Consider the following 21,820-nt stretch of genomic DNA (forward strand, 5'->3'; position numbering starts at 1 on the left):
TAAACACGACACTTTTAGTTGGCCGTGCCTTAGCGTACCTCATGCGACCGCGTAAACAGTAGCGCCGTCTAGTCACAAGACGTCAAAGCGCATCAATGCTCGGTTGAAAAAATTTTCATCCGTTATTACTGATAACTAAAGTGAGTGCATTGCGAGCCTTTTTTCGTTCCATGATGAAAAATTGTGTAAACCGAAGAAAATGTAAGAACTGACTAAAAGCTAGAAAACTGCTTCGCCAGGGGTTGTTGCTACGAGGAAAACACACCGCATTTAGTTAGGCCCCGGAGCTTGAATATCGCCAAATTATCTGAAATACAGGGGCTAGTTATAGCTTATACCGGTACGTGTGAGTAAGAGTAGGCGAAATAAAAGCCAACCGCTACCAATTGAGCGAGCCATTGCGTAAGAGAATCCAGCGGCAACGTGTATTTATTCCGAAGTGGGCGAGCTGGGCGCCGCCATCTTGTCAACGCAGCACGTAGCGTGCCACGTTGCGTACGCTACACTATGCTTTACAGCGGGCGGGCGTCCGCAACGCGCAGCTAGATACGTTGCGTTCCGCGCATGCGCATTTGTTACCCGCAGTGTCGTTGCGTACGCAAGCTCACTGCGTACGTCCAACTAAAAGTGTCTGTTACCAACTGGCTCCCTTCCGCCGCTTCCTTCGACGCAACGCCAGTGACGCGTAGCAGTTCATCAACCCGCGTTCCTTCCTGTCTGCAAGGCATCCTCAGTTCACCTGGGGCGCTCCATTCATGATGGACGCTTTCCTTTAATCTGTAGAGTTGTACGCGTGTAGAGTGTGTGCATTTCTTTCTATTTTCGCTTCTTATTGGTTCTTTTCCTTTAAATTACAAATACAGCTTCGTTATGTGTTGTCTGATTTCTTTGTTGTCTAGTTCGAACCCGTACGCGATAGCGTTCCCCTTCGGCAGACGGGGACGCCTTACCGATTCGCGACAATTGGCGTCCGCGACAGGCAAAAATTAAAATCAATTTTTGGGGAAACGAAAGGGCGCAGTATCGGTATCACATATCGGCGGACACCTGAACCGCGCCGTAAGGGAAGGCATGAAGGAGAGACTGAGAAAAGAAAAGAAAAAAGAGGCGCCGCAGTGGACGGCTCCGGAATAATTTCGACCACCTGTGGATTTTTAACGTGCTCTGGCATCGCACAGCACCCTACCTACCGCGGTGCCTCAGTGGTTAGGCGCTCGGTTGCTGAACCGGAGTACCCGGGTTCGAACCGACCGCGACGGCTGCGTTTCGATGGAGGTGAAACGCTAAGGCCGCGACAGGACGAAGCCGTGGTTTTTTCCTTAGCTAAACACGTGGGTGGCTGTCCAGCAAGAAAAGAAACGCGCAGCACGTGCAGTCGAACGTGAGGCTCAACGCGCGCATGAAAATGTGCTCGCAGAGGCTTAGGAGCGTAAAGCACAAACCGAACGTGAGGCTCAATCCGAACATGAAAATGCGCTAGCAGGAGCTGAAGAGCGTAGATTGCAGCTCCAGTTAAGGATCGCAGAAGCTCGTGGTGTAATCGATAACCCGCACCGGGGCCCTTAGCAGAAGTTAGCCCACACAAGTTGACCCCGCCTTTCGACGAACGCAGAGATGACGGAAGCATACCTCGAATGCTTTCAGCAAATCGCAGAAGGGCTCAGCTGGCCAAATAAAAAATGGGCTACAGCACTCAGTATGTCTGAGTGGGGAGGCTCTCCGCGTGTTCGGTCGATTGTCTCCCACAGATTCATTGGATTGTGATAAGGCAAACCTAGCTCTGCACAAACATTTTCGTTTCACAGCAGAGGGTTATCGCGAAAGGTTTCGTGAATGTAAGCCGCTAGATAAAGAAACAGGCAAGAAATACGCGGCAAGCTTGCTCATTCTTTTAGATCGATGGGTCGAGATGTAGGAATGGCCACAACGTACAATGATTTACGTGACTTGGTGGTGGCCGAGGAGTTCATCAGGAAGTGGCCTAGTCGTCTGGAGATTTTCCTTCGGGAAAGAGGGCACAAGACGCTGGACAAAGTGGCTGAAGCAGCTGAGAACTTTCTAGAGACCCAGCGGCAAACTTCTCTTCGTTCAAATAATTGTTCGAGGTGGGCATTCCGAGAAAAAAGGATATAACATCAAGTTGACCGTCATTAAAGTGCCTCATTTGCAACCGACCTGGAAATAAGGCTCCCGATTGTCGCTTTAAGACAAAACAGTTTTATTGCGTTTAATTTCAAAAAACAAGGCACAATATAAGTTCCTGGTCAAGAAAACTCGAAAACTAGAAGAAATCGTCCTGTTGCGTTCACCCAGAGTGTGTTTCGCCTGAAACGGTGTCTGCAGCCGCAGATAGGCTAGAAACAGCTGAGGATAAAGTGGTGGTCGGATTTGTTCGGAAAAAGCCGGTAGAAGCATAGCACGTGCCTGTCCTTGAGGGAGCGTTCCGAGGCCTATCGGTACACGGGGAGCAATACGGTGGTTGTGCGGAGAGCCCTAGTTCCTGATTCATCTCTCAACGGTTCGAGATCTACGGTGTTCCTTGTTGATGGCAGTAGTCTGGATGTTCCCCAGGCTGAAGTCTATATCGCTTCCCGTTATGTCACTGGCACGACCCTGGTGAAATGCATGGAGACACCATTGTACGATGTAATAATTGGAAATATGCCGTAGGCATGTGTGCCGTCAAATCCAGATATTAATTAGAAGAAATCTGAAGGTGCTGCTGTATTATGTTCTGGCATTGACAATGACGAGGTTGCCACTGATAATGGCGAGGGCCCAAAAGTGATGTTAGCGGGAAAGGAAATTTCCGGATGAAGTAGGGAGAATACTGTTTTAAGTGTCGCTCCCATGCGGTTCGCAAAGGAGATGTTTGAAAAAAAGTAAAGAGGGGATACGTCATTGAACGCATGTTGGGTGAAAGTAGGAAACATGTTTCATGGCAAGCACGGTACCGCTAACTCGTATTCTGTCGAGTGAGCACTTCCAAAATCTTGTAGAAGACGGTGTTAAGCCTTGCTCACGATATCCCTTTGGCGGGGCATCAGGGCATTGAGAAGACTAAAGATCGAGTTCTGGAATAATTCTGCTGGCCGGGAGTGCAGGAGGAGATTAAAAGGAATGTGAGGTCGCGCGCCACCTGTCAAAGTGTGTGTCCGAAAGGCAAAGAAGGGAAAGTTTCGTTGGGACACATGCCTCTTACCCCACTCCGTTTGATCGGGTCGCTGTCGATATTGTCGGTCCGTTGTCGCCCACATCGGTGAATTTTGCCATGCGGTATATCTACTCCTTGCCGCTGCCAAAGATAAGATTCAGCAACTGTGGCAGAAGGTTTGATGGAGATGTTTTCATGAATAGGCTTTCCGAGAGAGATCCTTTTTGACCAGGGCTCCTGTTTCACTTCCGAAATGATAAGAGAGCTCAATGATCTCTTGGCAGTAAAACATCTCCGCACGACCCCTTATCACCCAAAGTGCAATGGGATGGTGGAGAAATTTAACGGCACACTCAAGCAGATGCTGCGGAAGCTCAGTCAGGAGCAGCCCAAAACTTGGGATCATTATATCGCTCCGCTTCTGTTCGCATACAGAGAAGTACCGCAGGCGAGTCTGGGGTTTTCTCCGTTTGAGTTGATATTTGGACATGTGCGAGGACCGCTCGCATTTGTCAGAGAGCTCTGGACAAGGGAAGAGCTGGGGGAAGACATGAAGACGACATACGGTTACGTTCTCGGTCTAAAATGTCTCGGGCAAACTGTGAGAGCGGCACATCAATATTTGTTGCGTGCCCAACATTCTCAGAAAAGATATTACGATAGGAACAGCAAGAAGCAGCTGTTAAGGGTTGGAGATCATGCCCTCACTGTTTTGCCGAGTAGCCTCAATAAACTCCTGATGCAGTGGGAAAGTCCATTTGTGGTTTCTGGAAAAAAGAACGACGTGTGTGTGTGTTGTTGGATCGACTTGGGCCGCACTAAGAAGCACTTCTACATCAATATGCTCAGACGGTACAAAGAATGTGCGTCCCAAGAGACCGTGCAGGTATCATCTTTAGTCGTCATCGAAGATGGTGGCTCAGGCAAACAACTGCCTATCATTAGCACGGACCACGGTAAAAGAATTGAAGCTGTGCAGATCTCCACCAAGCTCTATGATAAAAAACAGCAGGAGATTTGGAGGAGAAATCTATTCCGAGATTCCCAGGAAAACTAATGTAGTGGAGTGTCAACTCAGGCTCTCGACTTCTGATGTTGTGAATACCCCGCAGTACCCGTTGCCTTTTGCCATAAAGGACGTGGTCGAAAATGAGATAGACGAGATGATGAAGTTAGGGGTCATTGAACGTTAACAATCTGCATACAATTTTCCTCTGGTTCACATTAAAAAGAAAGACAACACCTGTCGGACTTGCATCGACTTTCGATGTATCAATGATGTTGTTGTGTCTGATGCAGAGCGAATTCCAAGAACAGATGTAATATTTATGAAAATATGAATCCAAGTGCAATTTTCAAAATTTGATCTTGGTAAAGGCTACTGGAAAGTACCCTTGAAGGAAGCTTCGAGACCGAAAATAGCGTTCTCTACCCAATCCGGTGACTATCACTTCGTCTATATGCCCTTTGGCATTAAAACAGCGTCGGCTATCTTTACATGCCTGATGCGCATTCTATTACAAGGCATACACAATGTTGTTCATTACATAGACGACGTTCTTGTAGCGACCTCTACCTGGGGAGAACATCTTTGGACTTTAAACCGGTTATTTAGCACGGTTTGCGAGGCCGGCCTCACGATCAAGCCACAGAAGGGTGAAATTGGAGCCACTAGCATCTCCTTTCTTGGACACCAGCTTGCAGAAGGGACCATCCGACCGTTGGAAACCGTGGCGGAAAATCTTGTCAACGTGCCACTTCTGAAGACGAAGAAGCAAGTGCGTTCCTTCTTAGGGCTTGCCTGATACTATCGCGATTTCATCCCTGGTTATGACGACAAAGTGCAACCGCTCGTGGAGTTCACACGTGGAAATGATGATGAAATCACTTTATTTGCACCCGTCAAGGAATCAGAGGGCGAAAAAGACGAGTCTTGACCGCCGTCATCTTCCTCCCCTTTCAGCAGGCTGGGATCCCTTGGGATTCAGCGGTGTCCAGGGCCAGACGGATGACTTCTTTTTGTTCTTCTTCTTTCTGGCTGGCCATTAAAGCCTCCCAGGACTCTATATTCCTGTCTGGTTCGTTGTGGCTAGGGCATGTCCACACCATGTGGATCATGTCTGCTATTTCATTACACTGTTTACACCTGGGGTCTTGGATCGCCGGATGCCATCTGCTTAGTGCGAGTGGGTTCGGAAAAACTCCCGCCTGTAACTTTCTCCATATGACCTCTTCCTTTTTGCTGAGGCCCTTGCATGCTCCAGGTAATGTCTCTCTTCCTAATCTGTAATGGTTAAGAATATCTTGGTACGTGTTCAGCTCATCATCGTCTGAACGCAACCTTGTCTCTTGGACACGACAGCAGCAAGCCGCTTTTGACGAGCTCAAGAATGCGTTAACTTCCAGGCCCGTATTAAGAGCTCCACTTCTAAGTAGGCAGTTCTTTCTTCGCACAGATACTTCCGAGGTCAGCATAGGCTCCTTTCTCCTGAGGAAGCATTATGGAATCGTCCACCCAGTATCATATGCAAGTCGACAGTTGTTGACTCGCGAATCTCGCTACTCAGCGATTGAACGCGAGTGTGTGGCGATAGTCTCGGCATTTGAGAAATTCCACATATTCTTGCGGACGAAAACGTAGGCCCCGATTGCATGAGTCGTTTGTAAATTACCGCAGGGTTATGCTTAAGGTACAGCGCTACTATCCGGTGTGTTTGCAATGGTGACCTATGCAAACGCGTGAGGTAGTGCTTGTTGGTTATCTATTGTTCAGTGCGTACATTTTCACCTTTATGGTACAGACGTGTTTAAAGATTGTGTCTGATGTTTTGCATGGTTTTAGTTTCCCTTTGCCAGATAAGCCGTCGCGGTGGCTTAGTGGTTAAGCGCTCGGCTGCTGGCTCGAAAGACACGGGTTCGATCCCGGCCGCGGCGGTCGAATTTCGATGGAGGCAGAATTCTAGAGGCCCGTGTACTCTGCGATGTCAGTGGACGTTAAAGAACCCCAGGTGGTCGAAATTTCCTGAGTCCTTCACTACGGCGTCCCTCATAGCCCGAGTCACTTTGGGACGTTTAACCCCATAAACCAAACCAAACCTATACCAGATATATTGTGTCTGACCCCACATTTCTTTTGTGCGCATTTTCATGTGCCTCCATGCGTCACCTTCTAAAAGCGCCTTCTGGGACTATGGCGGAGTCTAACTTGTCCGCTTATCACGTGAAAATTAGTGTTCATGCATCAACTGCGTTTGTCTACTTCCCACATGAACATATGTGTTGTGTGCACCAACGGCAGTTTTTTTCTATGTGAAAATACTTTTTTAAAGGGGTGGGTGGCATATGTGAGGTGCACAGAAGATCCTCGGAGGATTTTGAACGCTATGCGTCGACAGTGGTGCGTCGGACAGATGAGCGCTGCGCGTGCCAGCCCAGCGTTGCGCGTGTGAGCGTGCGAAGGGTGTGTGCGAGGTGACTGCGACAAAGAGCGTTGCGTGCACGAGGAACGGAGAGCTGACGTGTCAGAAAACCGAGGTGTGAAGATGGACAGCGCAGCGGAGGTGGTGTCATTCAAGCATGACGATGGCAGTTCTCGGACGTTGATTCCGTGCTGCTGTGGCCCCCCTTGGGTCACCGACGTAAGCCTCCTGCGTCCCTTTCAAGCTTAGAGGTGGCAGGCGATCGATTGAGAGTCCGTACTGCTTAAAGGCACCCTTGGATAGCCTGCTTTATGGCCGCCGTCGACGCGATCTGGCTAAGATTCTCCTGCTGCTGCCAAGTTCTTCGGGCTGTTGACGGGAGACCACTTGCATCTCCCCGTGTTCAGATTATGTCGATTTATACGAATGAAGTGGAACACTAAGGGGTAATTAACAAATGTGTTAAACAAGGTGTTTCATATAACCCTTCAAGCAATTGCTAAAATTAGGATTTTGAGTTTCAAGAGCGCTGCTTAGGGGATAGCATTGTCAGCTATGCAGCACATCAAAACAAAGCTGAACTGCGGTAACTACTAGGCTGATTAACTCATCGAATAATTAAGTTTGTGCCTATTACTTTTAGGCTTCTTAATTATTTAAAGGTGTGTAACCAACCGTAAGTAATATCGAAATCAATTTTTAAAGTTTCGAAAACGTGGTTACCCTCGGCGCTGTGGCCCCCAAAATATTGGCTATATTTTGCCATTTTGGCTGGAGAAGTTGCTTTGCCTCCAAGGTACACGAAGAGGATGTAACCAAAATCTCTTGGGCCAAATTGCTGAAAGAAACCGCACTTTCGAAATTCTAAAAACTTTTATGAAGGTTATTTAAAGTGGTCCACACGCCTCTCAGTTATTAGGAAGCCCAACAGTAATAGATAAAATCTTAAGTACTCAATACTAGTTAACCAGCTTCCACAGTAGCACGTCTTAATTGTATTTTGACGCTTTACACCACTGTCAATGCTATGCCGAGAAAAGCGCTCTTGTAACTCAAAAAGTCAATTTTAATAAATTGCAGAAAGACAGCTTAAGCAGCCTGTATATTTGATTTTTTAATCCATTTATTCCATCGCTGTCTTTGCACATGATTTTGTTTGATGTAGGATTCAGCTGCCTTGTCTCTTGTGTCAGCTTCACTTTTGCTTTTTTGTCATTGATAATTTTAATGGCACCAAACCGATGGGTCATCGCGCACTGTTGGACGTTGCTTATAATTTGTGATCTGTACGTCCTCGGCGCAGTTGTATCCAAGTGGTGCCGCCGGAGCAGAGCATGTTTTTAGCGACAACTACGTTACAGTAGCATTTAGAGCATTGAGCGTGGCCGCGCGCCCATGATCACATGGCTGGTCCCGTGGTTGGTAACGTGGCGCGTAGCAGCTGCCGGCAGCGCGTGCCGTGACTGGTCACGTGGTTCGTCACCCGCTTGGTCACGTGACCAGCCTCGTGGTTGGTCACATGTTGTGGAGCAGTTGCTGCTGCCTGCGGCGCGGCACGCCGGCGAAACGGAGTTGCAACACTTGTGCGCATGCGCCGTGTTAAGCGGGAGGAAGATGAATAGGGAACACCCAGGGAAACGGAGCGGCGAACGACTAACTTTCCAATTCAACTGAACAAGTTCCACACGGCCAACTGTAGCTATCGCGTCACTTGAGGTTTGTCCAGAGCTAAACCACCTCCAATTTTTTTTCTTTTTTTTTAAATTAAACCGCGCTGCATATTTAGACGAATGCATATGCAGCGCTGTTTAATTTCAAGAAAAGAAAAAGCAATCACTAACTTACCCCGCACGTGTTCTATTAACAGAGCATGTAATCAGCAACCATTTTGTAAATGGGTCGTATAGTCGAATTACAAGTTTGAAAGGAAACAAAAGTAGGAAAATACTGACACAGCCAAGAATTTATTTCCAGCCGTATATTTCGAGACCAATTCGGTGCCATCTTGAACGGTGACTGAAATGCGTCCCAGCAACAGCAGGGAACGGCCTTCACTTTAATTCTGTTACCGCGTGGCGAAGTCCAATAACTACGCGGAATGGAGCTTTCCCAAAGTCCAATTCAGTCACCTTTTTTGAACCGGATATTTTATGACAGCATGGCTCCTTTTCAGACTACGCTGCACAGTCAGGATTATTTCAATCCAAATCCGCTTTATTTCCAACCTACAAGTGGGCGGTCCCCCAGGCAAAAAGCTATCAGACAGCCTTACTGGGCCCAGGGGGCCCACAGGCAGCATCACGCAGTGGAATTCACTGCACAATCAAAATGAATGTGAACATGAAGCTGATACCTAGAGCAAATGCAGTGCTCACACCTCCTAAAGAATTATGCACAGAGCAGATATCAAAAATCAATGTGAACATGAAGCTTATACAAATAGCAAATACAGTGTTTACACTTCCTAAACAGTTGTAGAGTAATATTTCAATATAATATATATTGCATTTCAACACATTTAAAATCCAAAACAAACTAGCGCATTATGCAGCAAACAAAAGTTAATCGATTGAAAACCACTCAGCTGTCCGCCGGTCGAGTAGTGGTGTCAGTTCTTATTTGAAGCCGATTATGTGGTTTATTTGTTCACAATATTCGGTGAGAGTGTTGCCTTCCGAAGTCATTGACCGGACACCATTCTTGTGTTGCCTGATTCTCTAATTGATGCTTTTTGCTCTTCGATGAATGGGCCGGGCACATAGATCATGACATTTTGTAAATTATATCCAGGTGCTGTTCTGCGGGGACGCGATCTTTGAGTGGGGCAGAAAACGGCTTCTCTTTGAAACTGGTTTGTAACACAAATAATAATTGGTTTTTTGGGGAAAGGAAATGGCCCAGTATCTGTCTCATATATCGTTGGACGCCTGAACCGAGCCGTAAGGGAAGGGATAGAGGAGGGAGTGAAAGAAGAAAGGAAGAAGAGGTGCCGTAGTGGAGGGCTTGGAATAATTTCTACCACCCGGGGGGTCTGTAACGTGCACTGACATCGCACAGCACGCGGGCGCCTTCGCGTTTTTCCTCCATAAAGACGCAGTCGCCGCGGTCGGGTTCGAAGCCGGGAGCTCCGGATCAGTAGTCGAGCGCCCTAACCACTGAGCCACCGCGGCGGGGTTGTGAGACACGCAGATATCATGTTTTCGCAAAAAAGGACAAGGATCGCCGTGCTCTTCTAGCTTTTCCTCTTATTTTGCACCGTGAGACTCGACTACATGACCAACTAGCCCAGCGGTTTGTTTTGTCGCAGAAGAGATTCTATTTTTGTGATTTCAAATTGCCATTCACAATTTTTTGCGTCTTCCTTTCAGCGCCGGCACTACGTCCAGCTCGGGGGTCGCATGCTGCCACAGGTTGCGGTCAGTGTTATGGGCCTTCGGGACCTGCTCAAGTTCATCAAGAATGCATTTATTTGAACAAAACTCTGCAGACGGGTTACAGGAGATATTTTTATTTCTAATCCTTCCTGCATATACCAGTTATCCTAGCTACTTTTGTCCAAATTGTGCTTTGCCAAATAACGTCTTCTTTTACGGCTTTTATGTGCAGATGCCATAACCGAAAATAAGAAGACAGCTGTTCAAGTTGTCCGCGCCTACATCGGCAGACGGCTCGCCGCAGATTGTGACCGGGGGAGGGCGCCGTAAAAAGCGCATGACTGAGGTGCTGGCTACAATAGCAGCTGGGCCTGTCGAAGTTCAGCCGCTCCCTTGAAATCGGGGCCTGCTCCAGCAGCGGACCCTTTCACGAGGTGGTCGAGCCCTGATGAGACCCTGCAGTACTGATTAATAGCTTGCGCGCAGACTCCACATGCCCGCCTAGACCCGCCGCTATTCGTTGTTTTTTTTATATGTTGAAACGTTCAACTCGTTGGTTTGGTCATTTTCAGTGCATGTAACAATACAATGTCGCATTTGCAAACTTATTCCAGAAAAAAATGTTTACCAGAACGAAACCTTCGTCACAGATAGATTTGGCAGTGCAACGCACAGAATCCATAATGAGCAATGTTGTGGAACGATTTTTGGGAATGTTAGTGCCTGTGTGGAATGCCTGTAATAAACAACCACCGGGTAAGCTTCGGTGGGTAATATTCCGCAGCCAGAGAGTGTGGCTGGATGCCTGGGGTGAAGAACCAGTGGATTAGCTTGGGTGGGCAATATTAATTAGCCAAAAAGTGTGGCTGGATGCCTGTGATAAAACACCAGTGGATAATCTTGGATGGGAAATAGTTGGCGATGAGTGGCGCCGCCTGCCTGTGATAGACAAGCCAATGAGGATTCATGGGTGGCTAATAGCCAACGAATGCCAATAAGCTATTCAAATAAGCTTGTATGCCATTACTGGTACCTGACTGGGAAGCCAACGCAGTGCATTGGGTCGAACAGTGGATCTGGTAGCGCCAGAGTCAGGCGCCGTTTTAGACCTATATTGGAGCCCGTTTCCCCCGGTATTCGATCAGTGGATCAGTGGCGGGCGATTATTGGCGGGCTGTTTTATCCTAGCTACTATGATCCATAATGCATTTCGCGGGATAGCATTTTCTTTCGCGGTTTCCATGTTCAGATGCCATCACCGAAAAGGAGAAGACGACTGTGCAAGTTGTCCAGACATACATCGGCAGGCGACTCCCGCAGCTTGTGACCAGGGGAGGCGGCCCTAAAAAGCGCATGGCTGAGGTGCTGGCTGGGTTAGCATCTAGCATCTGGGCCTACCCTCCGTGCAGCCGCTCCCTCGAACCCGAGGCTTGCCGCAGCAGCGGAGCCCTTGACGAGGCGGCCTAGGCCTGATGAGACCCTACAGGACTAATTAATCGCTTTCGTGCAGTCTCCGCATGCCCGCCTAGAAATGCGGCTCTATCATGTTTTAAATAACTGTCCAAACATTAAGCTTCATGGTTTACTCATATTAAGTGCATGTAAATATAGAATGTTGCATCTACAAACTAATTGTATAGACAATGCTTGCTAAAGTGAAAAAGCCCCACTGTTGCATACCTTCCGAGAATCAAATGTAGTAAACTTGAAAAAAAGCTGAAATCTTTGATGAATGGACATCTTATCAAACTCACTCGTATACGACAGAGGACTTATTCACAATACTGCAGAACTAAATCACAGCACGTTTTTCATAAAGTAAATAACCTAACGGCATTTCTTAAATAAAAAAATGGGAGAAGCTCGGAAGAAATATCTTGAACTGTTGACATCTGACTTTCGGTGCCACAACAGAAAACGTTCTATAAATTTATGAAGAGCTGCAGTAATGATAAGCCCAGCCCTCTTCACATAGTTCATGATGGCTTGATCATAACAGACGAAATTGAAAAAGCTACGTTATTGAACAACATTTTCAAATCCGTTTTCCGCTCTCCGAAAACAGTTCACACCTAATTACGTAGAAGTGATTATTCACCAATGAATCCTTTTTTCATTCACAAAAAGGAATATTTCGGCTTCTTAATAAAATAGACGAGTCTAAGGCTACAGGTCCAGATGGTATATCGCCAAGGGTTTTAAAGCATTGCTCTAAAGGAGTGTCTCAGTACATTTATGTAGATTATAGCAAATCTCTTGCACAGGGCAAGCTTCCAGATGAATTTAAAGTAGCCAATATAGTACCAGTGTTTAAAAGCGGGATAAAATCTGACGTGTCTAAATACCGGCTTTTTTCCCTCACACCGAAAAGCTGTAAAATACTTGAACACGTATTATATTCGGCACTAATGCAACACCTTTCTTGAATTGAGTTCCTAAACCCTCGCCAACATGGATTTAGAAGATTTTCATTAACTACTCCCTTAATAGAATTTTATTATGATATAGCTTCAGTGATTGATTACAAGTGTCAATTGAATTGTTTGTTTTTAGATATTAAGAAGGCTTTCGACATGGTTTCGCACTCGATCCTAACACAGAAACTAGAAAATTTTAACATTGACGAGACTATTACCGCATGGATTGTAGATTATTTAACTTCATGGAAACAGAAAGTACTATTAAATGGCACTAGCTCGAGATTAGTCCCCGTTACATCTGGCCTCCCCCTGAGGTCAGTTCTGGATCCACTGCTTTTTCTTGTTCTGTTAATATCTCAAAGAAAATAACCACTAAAATGCGAATGTATGCCGATGATTGTGTTTTGCATTCTGTTACAAACGAGGCTGGTTCCACACAGCTGCAGGACGATATCTTCCGTATAGAACAGTTGTGTCGGGAAAATTATATCGTTTTCAACAACAAGAACTGCGTTCAATTTAGCTTCACAAAGCAACGCAACACACTTTCTAACAGATATAACTTGGATAATCAAATAATAAAAATGGAGGCATTTACAAATATCTGGGTGTAACGTTTTCTGAAGTTGGAACATGGGCTCCGCATGTACATTATATAGCTGCTAAGGCGAAAAGAGCTCTGAGCTTTTTTCTAGAGAATTTAAAGAATGTTTCTATGAAAGTAAAGCAGGCTGCGTATCAGGCATATGTACGGCCGATATTAGAGTACGCCTGCCCTGTGTGGGACCCGTTCCATAGTGTGCATGTTGACGCAATTGAGCGCATGCAATCTGTAGCTGCTCGATTTGTTACTGGGAAGTTTGATTTTTCAGTGCTGCCGATATATAACGTGAAATCGGCTCCTACTCTTTGAATGAACGCCGTAAAAATTTGAGATTTAAATTGCTATTTAGCATTTTTCTCATTAAAACAGGAATCGCTGCTTCAAATTACTTACAACTACGGCATTATCTTTCTTCTCCAAATGACCATAAATTGAAAATTCTTCAATACTAATGTCGCACTGATTTGTTTAAACATTCATTTTCCCCTTACCATAAACGATTGATAACTATTACCAGAGGATGAAGCTTGCCGCAAAACTCTGGATTTGTTTTGTGATGTTTTGTGCCCTCGCTTTAAAGCCCTAGTGGCGCTGCGTGTATTATACGAACAAAGAATAAAGAAAAGATGGATTTGGCAGTGCAACGCGCGCAAAGCATAATAAGAATGTTGGGGAACAAATAATGGGACTTCTAATGAGTGTTCCTGGATGCATGTCGTGAACTACCAGCGAGTAAGCTTGGGTGAGAAATATTCGGTAGCTAGTGAGTGGTGAGATGCCTGTGGCGAACAACCAGTGGATTAACTTGAGTGCGCAATATAGGTAGCTAGCGAGGGTTGCTGGATGCGTGTGATAAACAACCAGTGGATAACCTTGGGCGAGAAATACTAGGTAGCCGGTGAGTTGAGCCTGCAATGGATGCGCCACTGTGGAATCTTGGATGGCTATTATTGAACGGCCAAGAAATCACAATGAAACCAATAAATTGCCTTGTATGCCTTTACTGGCTGCTGATTGGAAAGGCACTGTAGTGAATTGGCTGAAAAACTGGATTGGGTAGCGCCCTGTCGACGCCATTACAGGCCTATATTAGAGCCAATTTTCCCTGGTATTCGATCATTTCCACGGTATTATCGGCGTGCTACTTAGCAAATAAACAAAAACTGCCAGAAGTTTTGAACTTTTGGTATAGATACGCCATAAACCCCGAAAATTGTCAAAGCAGGAGAAAAATTTTTTTCGAGTCTGAATGTATTTTCTTGAATATGATTGTTTCGTTCTAATATAGAACTAGTCCTCTTCTTTTGGTTGCCTTTAAAATTTTTTCCGAGCTTTTCCTGTATGAATTTTATAACGGTTTGAATATACCCTTTTCTATGAGTTAATATGCACCTGAAATTTCACCTATGTCTTCCACTTGAAACATGTCAGTATGAAATATCTTCAACAGCAGCGAACTTATATCGATGTACAAATAGACCGCATTGTTAATACCGTCCTATTTGATTTAGTTTCAAGCTCAGTTGTTTTAGTGCGTGCTATATTCGTAATTCTTTTCTCTTTCTTTTTTCTCTTCTGTACCGCAGATGCTTGTCATGACTGTTTATTTTAATGTAATAGAATTTGAAATTTTCTGTTTTGTCTTTAGCTGAACAATGCCTTTTTTCAAGCAATTATGCATTATAGAGAGGGGGGGGGGAGCTATTCAAACTGTCCAACTTTTTCCCTTAGCTTTCCCATCATATTGATGGAAGTAAAGGCTACTATTACTATTATTAAATCATCCACAATTTTTAGTACTTCTTGTTTTATGGTACGTGCGTTGAGCTTCACTCAATTTACTTTCTTGTCGGCGGTCGCTGAAGTCTTTTCTAGGTACAAACCCGTCCGCAGGACTGCAAAAACGCCTTCATTGTCAGCTTGGAGCGCCAGAAGACCATTTTCCTTGAGAGCGTTCGACAATTTCTGAAGCGGCGGGTTTTCGGGTAGGCTAGCCCTGACACACCTCTTCATGCATGCGACGCCGTTCCCTATGAACCAAAAACAGCCAGTGCCTCAGGTTTACCTAGGACGTGCCATTGAATAGTGAACTGCAGTTCTTAGACTTAAGCTGGTTTACATAAAGGATCACCTATGCTGGGCGTAGACTCCCAGATCTAAAGAATATTTGCTAGTGTTTGACAGCGCCCATTCGAAGCTGGTCAAATGAGCGATAATTGCCAATTCCCTTCAGACTGTTCACGGAAAGTAACTCCATCGCATGATATCTATGAGTTTTTCCGCCCAAGTTCAGAGGCTGAAAGAAGCAGGCCAACAGCACTTATTGGTTTTGGCTGTTTAGCTTTACTGCAGAAAGAAGCGACTGAATGATGTCAGAAATCCGGAAGTACAAAAGAAACCTGTGCAGGCCATTCCTCACATTTATAAAGGGTCCCGTGGCATCAAAAAAGTTGCAAGTAAATACCATAAGGTTCAAGGTGTTTTCTGCGCCACCGAAGCTTTCAAAAATTATTTGCACCAAGAATAAAGAAAAAAAAACGGCCGGTTTGCACTATTCAACATCAAACGAAAGTCACCAAATTTAAGTCACGAGTTGTGTATCAGATTTCTTTCAGCTGCGGTCTGATTTACAAAGGGGAAACTGGACATTGTTTCAATGGGTACATCAGTGACCACTTGCGGAATTTGCGCAACAAACATGAAAGTTTCCTTGCACCACTGCAAAGCATCCCAAGCGTGTCGTCCCGGATTAGATAAGCCAATTTCATCTATTTGAAGAGCGGTAAACCCAAAATACGGCGAGAAATAGCTGAAGCTTTTTTTTTATGAAGAAAGCGGGAAATGTGCATTAGGAGGCCATCTGTATTGATGACTGACGCGAAGGCGGCTTTTTTTTAAGGGATCCTTTACGTTGCGAACTTTTGAAATTTCATGCGCATATTTTCTTGAATTTGCCAGTGTTTCAATCGCTTTTAACTCTTTGAGAAGCATGCCCTTCTTTAATTTTTTTGACGTTGTGAGGATTTCTCGAAGGTTTTAAGTTTTTATGGAAACTTTTTCTCAGCTCCTATTGGTCATTTTCTGTTTTTCAAAGTCACATGTTTTGTTTTGTTATGTAGGCGTGTTAGAAAAAATCATGCCTCTTGTTGCACTGGACAAGCGTGCTTTTTTATTGTAAGCCGCCGCGGCGGCTCAGTGGTTATGTCGCTCGGCTGCTAACCCGAAAAGCGCAGGTGCGACCCCGGCCTCAGCGGTCGAATTTCAATGGAGGCGAAATTCGAGAGGCCCGTGTACTGAGCGATGTCAGTGCGCGTTAAAGAACCCCAGGTGGTCGAAATTTCCGGCGCCCTTCACTACGGCGTCCCTTATAGACAGAGTCGCATTGGAACGTTAAACCCCTGTAAACCATAAACAAATTTGTGGCGCGCTTGAATTCGCTTTCTTGATAGTTACTGATCTTTTTGATCGCTCAGATAATCTTGGGACTCATTCCAACAAGTTTTTATAATCTGTTTCGAGTGGCGTGATTTATTGTGCTGAATTGTTTTCGTGCCCGTCAGAAGCTGCGCCAATCGTCTGTATGACGATTGTTTTTTGTGTAATAGGCTTCTTTGATACGGCTCGGGTGCTTCATAACAATGCCAATGTTGAGGGAATAGAACACAGTTGCAAGCTAGAGCCTGCCCAGTTGTTTTCTCTGCCTTCCTTATCCAGGTCACTTTTCCGCCGTCTTCCGAATCAACTTGCAAGGGTGATCAAACTGGCTAGTTGGTAGTTCATATTTGGAAAAGACAGCGCACCTTAGGACAAGGACTCAGGAAGATATAAAGACACAGCGCTGTGTCGTTAAAATTTTCTTCAGTCTTTGTCTTAATGTGCGCTGTTTTCCTCCAAATTCAGAGTCAACTTTAGTCGTGAACTAACTAGCCCAAGTCAAAGTATTTTTTTGTATGAGAAGGCTTTGTTAAATTAATTAGCCGACTCTGTATCTGAGACGGTTTCGCCTGGTGCATGTCGAGGTGAATGGTACGTGTATGTTGCTGGTTGATGAGTTGTCACACTGGATCAGTTAGATTTAATCATAAATAGACTAAACTCTAAATTTTTCGTTGATCAGCTTCACAGATGCAAATAAAATAGAAACATTCTAGTTTCTCCATCGGTTCGGTGACTGTCGACTTCTTGGTATCTGTCTCCCTCGCTACATATTACTGAACGATTTACTTATCCTCCTGCTTTTAAAAAAAAACTTTGCATGAATTGGAACAATAAATAAAACTAACGAGAGAAAGGCATTAACAAGTAACCTAAGAAGACATTGGTCGACCCAACTCTGAAAGGTCAAGTTTATTTATTAAGGAATACATTTTTATTGAACACAATAAAATTATTAAAAGGTATCTCATAAAACATGCATATTTCCTTGGGTCATCCCCGTTTAAGGAAGTTTCTTCAATCCCTGCGCTTCCTTTTCATTCTCTCTCTCTATTCTTCGGTCAAGCCATTGGGTGTGACAATTACTCATGATCTGTCATGGAACGCCCACGTTGACATCATCTGTTTACCTGCCTTCAGGAAACTGTTTCTTGTGACACAAATTTTAGAATTCTCCTCCCAACGCAAGGCTTCTTAGTTATCTACCTTTGATTAAGCCACAACTTGAATACGTTTCTGTAGTCTTGGATCCGCATACGACTTCTAACATAAAGAAGATTTAAAAAATACAAAGGAAAGCTGTTACGCTTCTGTTGTCTAAATTTTCCAAATCTGATCCACCATCCGAAATAATGCAGGTTCATGGTGTCCCCCTCCTTGAGTGTCGTCGAAACAGTGCCCGTTTAAATTTTCTTTCCTTCTTACTCAACCGCAAGTTGGTACTTGAACCGCCATCATATCTGTTACCTCAGCCCCCAAGAAGCGCGCGACACTATCGCACCAGACAGTTAGCACCATACTTCACACGCGCAAATCTGTTCAAGTTTTCTTTTTTTCGCCGCACAATAGCGGGCTGGCAGTCTCTGTCCCCAACAAACCAATATTGTCCTGTTTGACACAAGCCATCCTTTGGAACTGAATGCATGTTTTTTTTTTTGTAAACTACACCTTGCCATGTACTTTTTTATCATTTACTCATTATGTACAGTGCCTGTCCTGCTTGGAACTAACTCTGGCCTTCAGTATGTACATAAATCAATGAATAAAATAAAGTATACCATTATTATAACAGCTTATCTGTTGAAGGACGGAGGGGGAGATTGTGCTAGAAAAACTAGCCGCCCTGTATACGCAATGCCTTATGACCTCGACCGAATCAGAAGCTTGGAAGAACACAAACATAATCATAACTCATAAGAAAGGAGACAACAAGGATTTTAAAAATTACAGGTCGAACAGCTGTCTGTTGCCTACAACGTATTTACTAAGGTAATCGCTTATAGAGCCAGGGCAACTTTAGACTTTAATCAACCAAATGATCAGGCAGGCTTTCGTAAAGGAGATTCCAACAATAGATCATATTCCCACTATGAGTCAGGTGATAGAAAAATGCGCAGAATATAACCAACACCTATATATCGCCTTCATTGATTACAAGACATCATTTGACTAAGTGGAAACCTCACACTGAAAAAACAGCGCACACAATACAGGGACGAAGAAAAGAAACGACAACACGAGCGCTGACTTACAACTGATCGTTATTGAGGAACATGTGCACAATATATGAAGGAAGGAAGTAGCAGATGCAATCAGAAGCAGTCGACGTCAGGTGGAAATGTCCATAAAAGCGATAAAAACGTAAAAGGGTGGTAAGAATAAAACAAGATGAAATCTCAAAAGAGATGGTAACGGTAACGGAACACTATGGTTGGCTACGTAGCGAATAATGTCATAAGGTTTAAAGAGCCATAAAAACGAAAAATACATGAATAACAAAAAAATCGATAAAATCAAACAAGTGGAAGTCACATGAAAATGACAAGGCTATGCTGACAACTGCACTACATTATTAAAAAACTAAAAAGATTATATTGTTGAATTGGGCATGCGCGAACAAATTTAACAAATTTTCTAGAAGGCAAGTTCGCTCTCATTCAACGGTTTTTTACATGTTACCTGCACATTGACAAGCTTTCATAATGAATTAATAAGAAAAAGTTTTCACATTTTTATCTTTTTCTTGTTCCTCTTTTCGAAAGGAACATCATTTCTTTGTCTGATAACATTATAGACGGCACACTGACAGAGGTATATTTATTAGATTTTATGTTGAAGGCTTCAATCATTTCCCTGGTTAGTTGATCAGCGTGACGTCCTGCGGCATTGCATTGAATTCTGCCTGAAAGGCACTGCAGTTTTCTACATGGGCTCCTATATGCCCTTTTTTTCCCTTTTTCCACATCTTTGATATGTTCACGTAACCGGTCAATAATGCATCTACCTGTCTGCAGTTCACAATTGGCAGCGAGGTGCTGGAAGTGGTAAAGGAATACGTCACCTTAGGGCAGGTATTGACAGCTTATACGGATCATGAGAGGGAACTAACTAGAAGGATAAGGATCGGGTGGAGTGCATATGGCAGGCATCCCTAGATCACGAATACCAGTTTACCAATGTCCCTCAAGAGAAATATGTAGTCATCTATATCTTACCGGTATTCACCTACGGAGCAGAAACGTGGAGGTTAACGAAAAGGGTTTAGCTTAAGTTAAGCACAACGCAGCGAGCCATGGAAAGAAAAATGGCAGGTGTAAAGTTAAGAGTCCGGAAGCGGCCAGAATGGATGAGGGAACAAACGCGTGTTAATGACATCCTAGTCGAAATCAAAAGGAAGAAATGGGCTTGGGCAGGACATCTACGGGGAAGGCAATATAACCGCTGGTCCTTAAGGGTAGCGGAGTGGATTCCAAGACGAGGCAAGCGTAGCAAGGGGTGGAAAGAGGTTAGGTGGGTGGATGAGATTATGAAGTTTGCAAGCATAGCGTGTGCACAGCTGGCAATGAAGAGGGTTAATTGGAGAGACATGGGGAGGCCTTTGCCCTGGAGTTTATTTAGTCAGGCTCGTGATGATGATGATGAGTAGCCATAAAATTACTAAGATTAGTAACAATATTAGGTTAACTGTGTAGAGAAATTTCAAGGGAATTCGATAATTTGGTTTTCATGCAAACAAAAACTTGCGGCTGTCCCATAAAGGCATGAAGTTAAGTGAATTAGATTATCGGGCTCTCCGCGGAGGATTGATAAGCGAATGCCGGAGAGGTTTCCATGGGTGTCGAAGAGAGTAGATAATCTGCGACATCACGTTGCAGTATTTTTCGCGCCTGTATTATAATGGCTACAGCGATAATTCCCTCCTATGTTGAGAAATACGCCTTGACTGTGGTATGAATAAATGCACCTCATTTATGTGGATATATTCATTCCTATGAAAGTGCAGTCCTAGAAGAACAAAACAGTGGCACTTTCCAAAATGGACCGCACAAGAGGAATTCGCATGCTTTGAGCCGTTTCTTTCCTTCCTGTACGGAATTTTGCTCAGTGCCTTAGCGCATATCTGTCAACGAGCTAGCTCCATTTTGATAGATGTAAACATTACTTTTAGGTATGCGAAGGCATCGATGCACACAGAAGAAGTTGGCCCGGAAAAAACGAGGACCAGCGTACACAAAGACGAGAGCTCGTGTTTGTCTGTCTACGCCTGTCGTCGTTTCTTCCGCGCCAACTTCTTCTGTGTGTATATCAATTAACTAGCCCAACTTTCAGCTCTTATTGATGCATTTTAGCCCGTCACTTACAATCTTGCAAAATCTTTAAACACCTCTCAATATGAGCGAAATTTTGCAACCTCGCTCTTTATACCTTTTGGGGGACGTGTCATGTTGATTTCTTGGTGATTACGCCACCGACCACAGCAACGACTACGCCATAGATATGAATCTTTTTCCAGACTGGGTAGTTGCGAGGAGGAGATAAGATAGATTTAGCACCTAAAGCAACGGAAGTAAACAAGCAAAAAGGTTACTGGGCTGCCATCTAAGATGCGTCGTATTTCAGTGCCGCCAGTGTGCTTCACTGTCGTTGAACTGATGACAATGATGATTGGGGTGGATTTCTGTGCACATACCGGGCGCAGGTCCAGCGCAACAGAACACATGGCTGCTCAGGTTGAAATGGAGTGCGCGGGTGAAAAGGTAACAATTGTAGCTTCCAGATCACCCTATACAATTGGTCTTACTTTTGACTGTATGGCGTGGAAAAAGTGTTCCGGCAGTTGATAGGGCTACCCTCGGTATTCTTTTTGCTGGTAGTTGCATTCTCAATCGCGTTTAGGCGCATGCCGGTGGTTTTCTTCGTTTGCGCAGACTCTGGCGGATAACCCTGGCGCAAGCTCTGCATTAACGGAGCGACTACGTGATGACGTGGACGCGGAGGAGCATGGAGCCATTGCTTCATACTGGAATGCCGAACTCGCACATGAGGATTCTCTCACAGTTGGCGCTTTCGCTGCACTTAACAAGTGCGAAACTGGTTTTCTATACGCAGCCGTCGCTTGCGTTAGCTTTTGCAGCAACGTTCTTGAGATCCCTCCGACAGTAGCCGCCGCAGTGGCTCAGTGGGTATGACGCTCGGCTGCTGAACCGAAAGACGCGGGTTCGATCTCGGCTGCGGCGGTCTAATTTCTATGAAAGCGAAATTCTAGAGGCCTTTGTACTGTGTGATATCAGTGCAGGTTACGACTTCCAGGTGGTCAAAATTTTCGGAGCCCTTTCACTACGGCGTCCCTCATAGCCTCAGTCGCTTTGGGACGTTAAACCCCCATAAACCATAAACCTTAAACCACCGTGGCC

At 44.8% G+C, this 21,820-nt stretch overlaps 1 pseudogene; it reads right to left on the bottom strand.

Moving 5' to 3' along the window:
* The window catches only part of LOC144108727 (uncharacterized), a 53,875-nt pseudogene extending 32,749 nt beyond the window's left edge, over nt 1–21,126 (bottom strand).
* Between the last annotated feature and the right edge of the window lie 694 nt (nt 21,127–21,820).

This window comes from Amblyomma americanum, chromosome 10 (genome assembly GCF_052857255.1).
Source record: "Amblyomma americanum isolate KBUSLIRL-KWMA chromosome 10, ASM5285725v1, whole genome shotgun sequence".
Taxonomy (NCBI): domain Eukaryota; kingdom Metazoa; phylum Arthropoda; class Arachnida; order Ixodida; family Ixodidae; genus Amblyomma; species Amblyomma americanum.